A 5,540-nucleotide genomic window follows, 5' to 3' on the forward strand; every position below is an offset into this window, starting at 1 on the left:
AAGTACCAAGCAAGAAGAAAGATAACAGTCAAGAGAGCATTACCAGCTGCAAGGATGGCGGAGCGGTCTTAGGCGTAGCGTTCAGGTCGCAGTCTCCCCAGGAGGCGTGGGTTAGAATCCCGCCTCAGACAGAGCCCATTGAAAGTACCAAGCAAGAACAAAGCAAACACATTCAAGAGAGCATTAGCAGGTGCCAGGATGGCGGAGCGGTCTAAGGCGTTGCATTCAGGTCGCAGTCTCCCCAGGAGGCGTGGGTTCGAGTCCCACCTCAGACAGAGCCCATTGAAAGTACCAAGCAAGAACAAAGCAAACACATTCAAGAGAGCATTACCAGGTGCCAGGATGGCGGAGTGGTCTAAGGCGTTGCGTTCAGGTCGCAGTCTCCCCAGGAGGCGTGGGTTCGAATCCCACCTCAGACAGAGCCCATTGAAAGTACCAAGCAAGAACAAAGCAAACACATTCAAGAGAGCATTACCAGGTGCCAGGATGGCGGAGCGGTCTAAGGCGTTGCGTTCAGGTCGCAGTCTCCCCAGGAGGCGTGGGTTCTAATCCCACCTCAGACAGAGCCCATTGAAAGTACCAAGGAAGAACAAAGCAAACACATTCAAGAGAGCATTACCAGGTGCCAGGATGGCGGAGCGGTCTAAGGCGTTGCGTTCAGGTCGCAGTCTCCCCAGGAGGCGTGGGTTTGAATCCCACCTCAGACAGAGCCCATTGAAAGTACCAAGCAAGAACAAAGCAAACACATTCAAGAGAGCATTACCAGATGATAAGATGGCAGTGCGGTCTAAGCCGTTGCGTTCAGGTCGCAGTCTCCCCAGGAGGCGTGGGTTAAAATCCCACCTCAGACAGTGCCCATTGAAAGTACCAAGCAAGAACAAAGCAAACACAGTCAAGAGAGCATTACCAGTTGCCAGGATGGCGGAGCGGTCTAAGGCGTTGCGTTCAGGTCGCAGTCTCCCCAGGAGGCGTGGGTTCGAATCCCACCTCAGACAGAGCCCATTGAAAGTACCAAGCAAGAACAAAGCAAACACATTCAAGAGAGCATTACCAGGTGCCAGGATGGCGGAGCGGTCTAAGGCGTTGCGTTCAGGTCGCAGTCTCCCCTGGAGGCGTGGGTTCGAATCCCGCCTCAGACAGAGCCCATTGAAAGTACCAAGCAAGAACAAAGCAAACACAGTCAAGAGAGCATTACCAGTTGCCAGGATGGCAAAGCGGTCTAAGGCGCTGCGTTCAGGTCGCAGTCTCCCCAGGAGGCGTGGGTTCGAATCCCGCCTCAGACAGAACCCATTGAAAGTACCAAGCAAGAACAAAGCAAAGACAATCAAGAGAGCATTACCAGTTGCCAGGATGGCATAGCGGTCTAAGGCGCTGCGTTCAGGTCGCAGTCTCCCCAGGAGGCGTGGGTTCGAATCCCGCCTCAGACAGAGCCCATTGAAAGTACCAAGCAAGAACGAAGCAAAAACAGTCAAGAGAGCATTACCAGTTGCCAGGATGGCGGAGCGGTCTAAGGCGCTGCGTTCAGGTCGCAGTCTCCCCAGTAGGCGTGGGTTCGAATCCCGCAGCAGACAGAGCCCATTGAAAGTACCAAGCAAGAAGAAAGCAAACACAGTCAAGAGAGCATTACCAGCTGCAAGGATGGCGGAGCGGTCTTAGGCGTAGCGTTCAGGTCGCAGTCTCCCCAGGAGGCGTGGGTTCGAATCCCGCCTCAGACAGAGCCCATTGAAAGTACCAAGCAAGAACAAAGCAAACACATTCAAGAGAGCATTAGCAGGTGCCAGGATGGCGGAGCGGTCTAAGGCGTTGCGTTCAGGTCGCAGTCTCCCCAGGAGGCGTGGGTTCGAATCCCACCTCAGACAGAGCCCATTGAAAGTACCAAGCAAGAACAAAGCAAACACATTCAAGAGAGCATTACCAGGTGCCAGGATGGCGGAGTGGTCTAAGGCGTTGCGTTCAGGTCGCAGTCTCCCCAGGAGGCGTGGGTTTGAATCCCACCTCAGACAGAGCCCATTGAAAGTACCAAGCAAGAACAAAGCAAACACATTCAAGAGAGCATTACCAGGTGCCAGGATGGCGCAGCGGTCTAAGGCGTTGCGTTCAGGTCGCAGTCTCCCCAGGAGGCGTGGGTTTGAATCCCACCTCAGACAGAGCCCATTGAAAGTACCAAGCAAGAACAAAGCAAACACATTCAAGAGAGCATTACCAGGTGCCAGGATGGCGCAGCGGTCTAAGGCGTTGCGTTCAGGTCGCAGTCTCCCCAGGAGGCGTGGGTTCTAATCCCACCTCAGACAGAGCCCATTGAAAGTACCAAGGAAGAACAAAGCAAACACATTCAAGAGAGCATTACCAGGTGCCAGGATGGCGGAGCGGTCTAAGGCGTTGCGTTCAGGTCGCAGTCTCCCCAGGAGGCGTGGGTTTGAATCCCACCTCAGACAGATCCCATTGAAAGTACCAAGCAAGAACAAAGCAAACACATTCCAGAGAGCATTACCAGATGATAAGATGACAGAGCGGTCTAAGCCGTTGCGTTCAGGTCGCAGTCTCCCCAGGAGGCGTGGGTTAAAATCCCACCTCAGACAGTGCCCATTGAAAGTACCAAGCAAGAACAAAGCAAACACAGTCAAGAGAGCATTACCAGGTGCCAGGATGGCGGAGCGGTCTAAGGCGTTGCGTTCAGGTCGCAGTCTCCCCTGGAGGCGTGGGTTCGAATCCCGCCTCAGACAGAGCCCATTGAAAGTACCAAGCAAGAACAAAGCAAACACAGTCAAGAGAGCATTACCAGTTGCCAGGATGGCAGAGCGGTCTAAGGCGCTGCGTTCAGGTCGCAGTCTCCCCAGGAGGCGTGGGTTCGAATCCCACCTCAGACAGAGCCCATTGAAAATACCAAGCAAGAACAAAGCAAACACATTCAAGTGAGCATTACCAGGTGCCAGGATGGCGGAGCGGTCTAAGGCGTTGCGTTCAGGTCGCAGTCTCCCCAGGAGGCGTGGGTTCTAATCCCACCTCAGACAGAGCCCATTGAAAGTACCATGGAAGAACAAAGCAAACACATTCAAGAGAGCATTACCAGGTGCCAGGATGGCGGAGCGGTCTAAGGCGTTGCGTTCAGGTCGCAGTCTCCCCAGGTGACGTGGGTTCGAATCCCACCTCAGACAGAGCCCATTGAAAGTACCAAGCAGTAACAAAGGAAACACGGTCAAGAGAGCATTACCAGTTGCCTGGATGGCGGAGCGGTCTAAGGCGTTGCGTTCAGGTCGCAGTCTCCCCAGGAGGCGTGGGTTTGAATCCCACCTCAGACAGAGCCCATTGAAAGTACCAAGCAAGAACAAAGCAAACACATTCAAGAGAGCTTTACCAGATGATAAGATGGCAGAGCGGTCTAAGCCGTTGCGTTCAGGTCGCAGTCTCCCCAGGAGGCGTGGGTTAAAATCCCACCTCAGACAGTGCCCATTGAAAGTACCAAGCAAGAACAAAGCAAACACAGTCAAGAGAGCATTACCAGTTGCCAGGATGGCGGAGCGGTCTAAGGTGTTGAGTTCAGGTCGCAGTCTCCCCAGGAGGCGTGGGTTCGAATCCCACCTCAGACAGAGCCCATTGAAAGTACCAAGCCAGAACAAAGCAAACACATTCAAGAGAGCATTACCAGGTGCCAGGATGGCGGAGCGGTCTAAGGCGTTGCGTTCAGGTCGCAGTCTCCCCAGGAGACGTGGGTTCGAATCCCACCTCAGACAGAGCCCATTGAAAGTACCAAGCAATAACAAAGGAAACACGGTCAAGAGAGCATTACCAGTTGCCTGGATGGCGGAGCGGTCTAAGGCGTTGCGTTCAGGTCTCAATCTCCCCAGGAGGCGTGGGTTCGAATCCCGCCTCAGACAGAGCCCATTGAAAGTACCAAGCAAGAACAAAGCAAAAACAGTCAAGAGAGCATTACCAGTTGCCAGGATGGCGGAGCGGTCTAAGGCGCTGCGTTCAGGTCGCAGTCTCCCCAGGAGGCGTGGGTTCGAATCCCGCAGCAGACAGAGCCCATTGAAAGTACCAAGCAAGAAGAAAGCAAACACAGTCAAGAGAGCATTACCAGCTGCAAGGATGGCGGAGCGGTCTTAGGCGTAGCGTTCAGGTCGCAGTCTCCCCAGGAGGCGTGGGTTTGAATCCCACCTCAGACAGAGCCCATTGAAAGTACCAAGCAAGAACAAAGCAAACACATTCAAGAGAGCATTAGCAGGTGCCAGGATGGCGGAGCGGTTTAAGGCGTTGCGTTCAGGTCGCAGTCTCCCCAGGAGGCGGGGGTTCGAGTCCCACCTCAGACAGAGCCCATTGAAAGTACCAAGCAAGAACAAAGCAAACACATTCAAGAGAGCATTACCAGGTGCCAGGATGGCGGAGTGGTCTAAGGCGTTGCGTTCAGGTCGCAGTCTCCCCAGGAGGCGTGGGTTCGAATCCCACCTCAGACAGAGCCCATTGAAAGTACCACGCAAGAACAAAGCAAACACATTCAAGAGAGCATTACCAGGTGCCAGGATGGCGGAGCGGTCTAAGGCGTTGCGTTCAGGTCGCAGTCTCCCCAGGAGGCGTGGGTTCTAATCCCACCTCAGACAGAGCCCATTGAAAGTACCAAGGAAGAACAAAGCAAACACATTCAAGAGAGCATTACCAGGTGCCAGGATGGCGGAGCGGTCTAAGGCGTTGCGTTCAGGTCGCAGTCTCCCCAGGAGGCGTGGGTTTGAATCCCACCTCAGACAGATCCCATTGAAAGTACCAAGCAAGAACAAAGCAAACACATTCCAGAGAGCATTACCAGATGATAAGATGACAGAGCGGTCTAAGCCGTTGCGTTCAGGTCGCAGTCTCCCCAGGAGGCGTGGGTTAAAATCCCACCTCAGACAGTGCCCATTGAAAGTACCAAGCAAGAACAAAGCAAACACAGTCAAGAGAGCATTACCAGGTGCCAGGATGGCGGAGCGGTCTAAGGCGTTGCGTTCAGGTCGCAGTCTCCCCTGGAGGCGTGGGTTCGAATCCCGCCTCAGACAGAGCCCATTGAAAGTACCAAGCAAGAACAAAGCAAACACATTCAAGAGAGCATTACCAGTTGCCAGGATGGCGGAGCGGTCTAAGGCGTTGCGTTCAGGTCGCAGTCTCCCCAGGAGGCGTGGGTTTGAATCCCACCTCAGACAGAGCCCATTGAAAGTACCAAGCAAGAACAAAGCAAACACATTCAAGAGAGCATTACCAGATGATAAGATGGCAGAGCGGTCTAAGCCGTTGCGTTCAGGTCGCAGTCTCCCCAGGAGGCGTGGGTTAAAATCCCGCAGCAGACAGAGCCCATTGAAAGTACCAAGCAAGAAGAAAGATAACAGTCAAGAGAGCATTACCAGCTGCAAGGATGGCGGAGCGGTCTTAGGCGTAGCGTTCAGGTCGCAGTCTCCCCAGGAGGCGTGGGTTAGAATCCCGCCTCAGACAGAGCCCATTGAAAGTACCAAGCAAGAACAAAGCAAACACATTCAAGAGAGCATTAGCAGGTGCCAGGATGGCGGAGCGGTCTA

The sequence above is a fragment of the Idiotropiscis lumnitzeri genome, unplaced genomic scaffold (assembly GCF_059441095.1).
Source record: "Idiotropiscis lumnitzeri isolate Australia: NSW breed Sydney's pygmy pipehorse unplaced genomic scaffold, RoL_Ilum_1.0 HiC_scaffold_72, whole genome shotgun sequence".
Classification (NCBI taxonomy): domain Eukaryota; kingdom Metazoa; phylum Chordata; class Actinopteri; order Syngnathiformes; family Syngnathidae; genus Idiotropiscis; species Idiotropiscis lumnitzeri.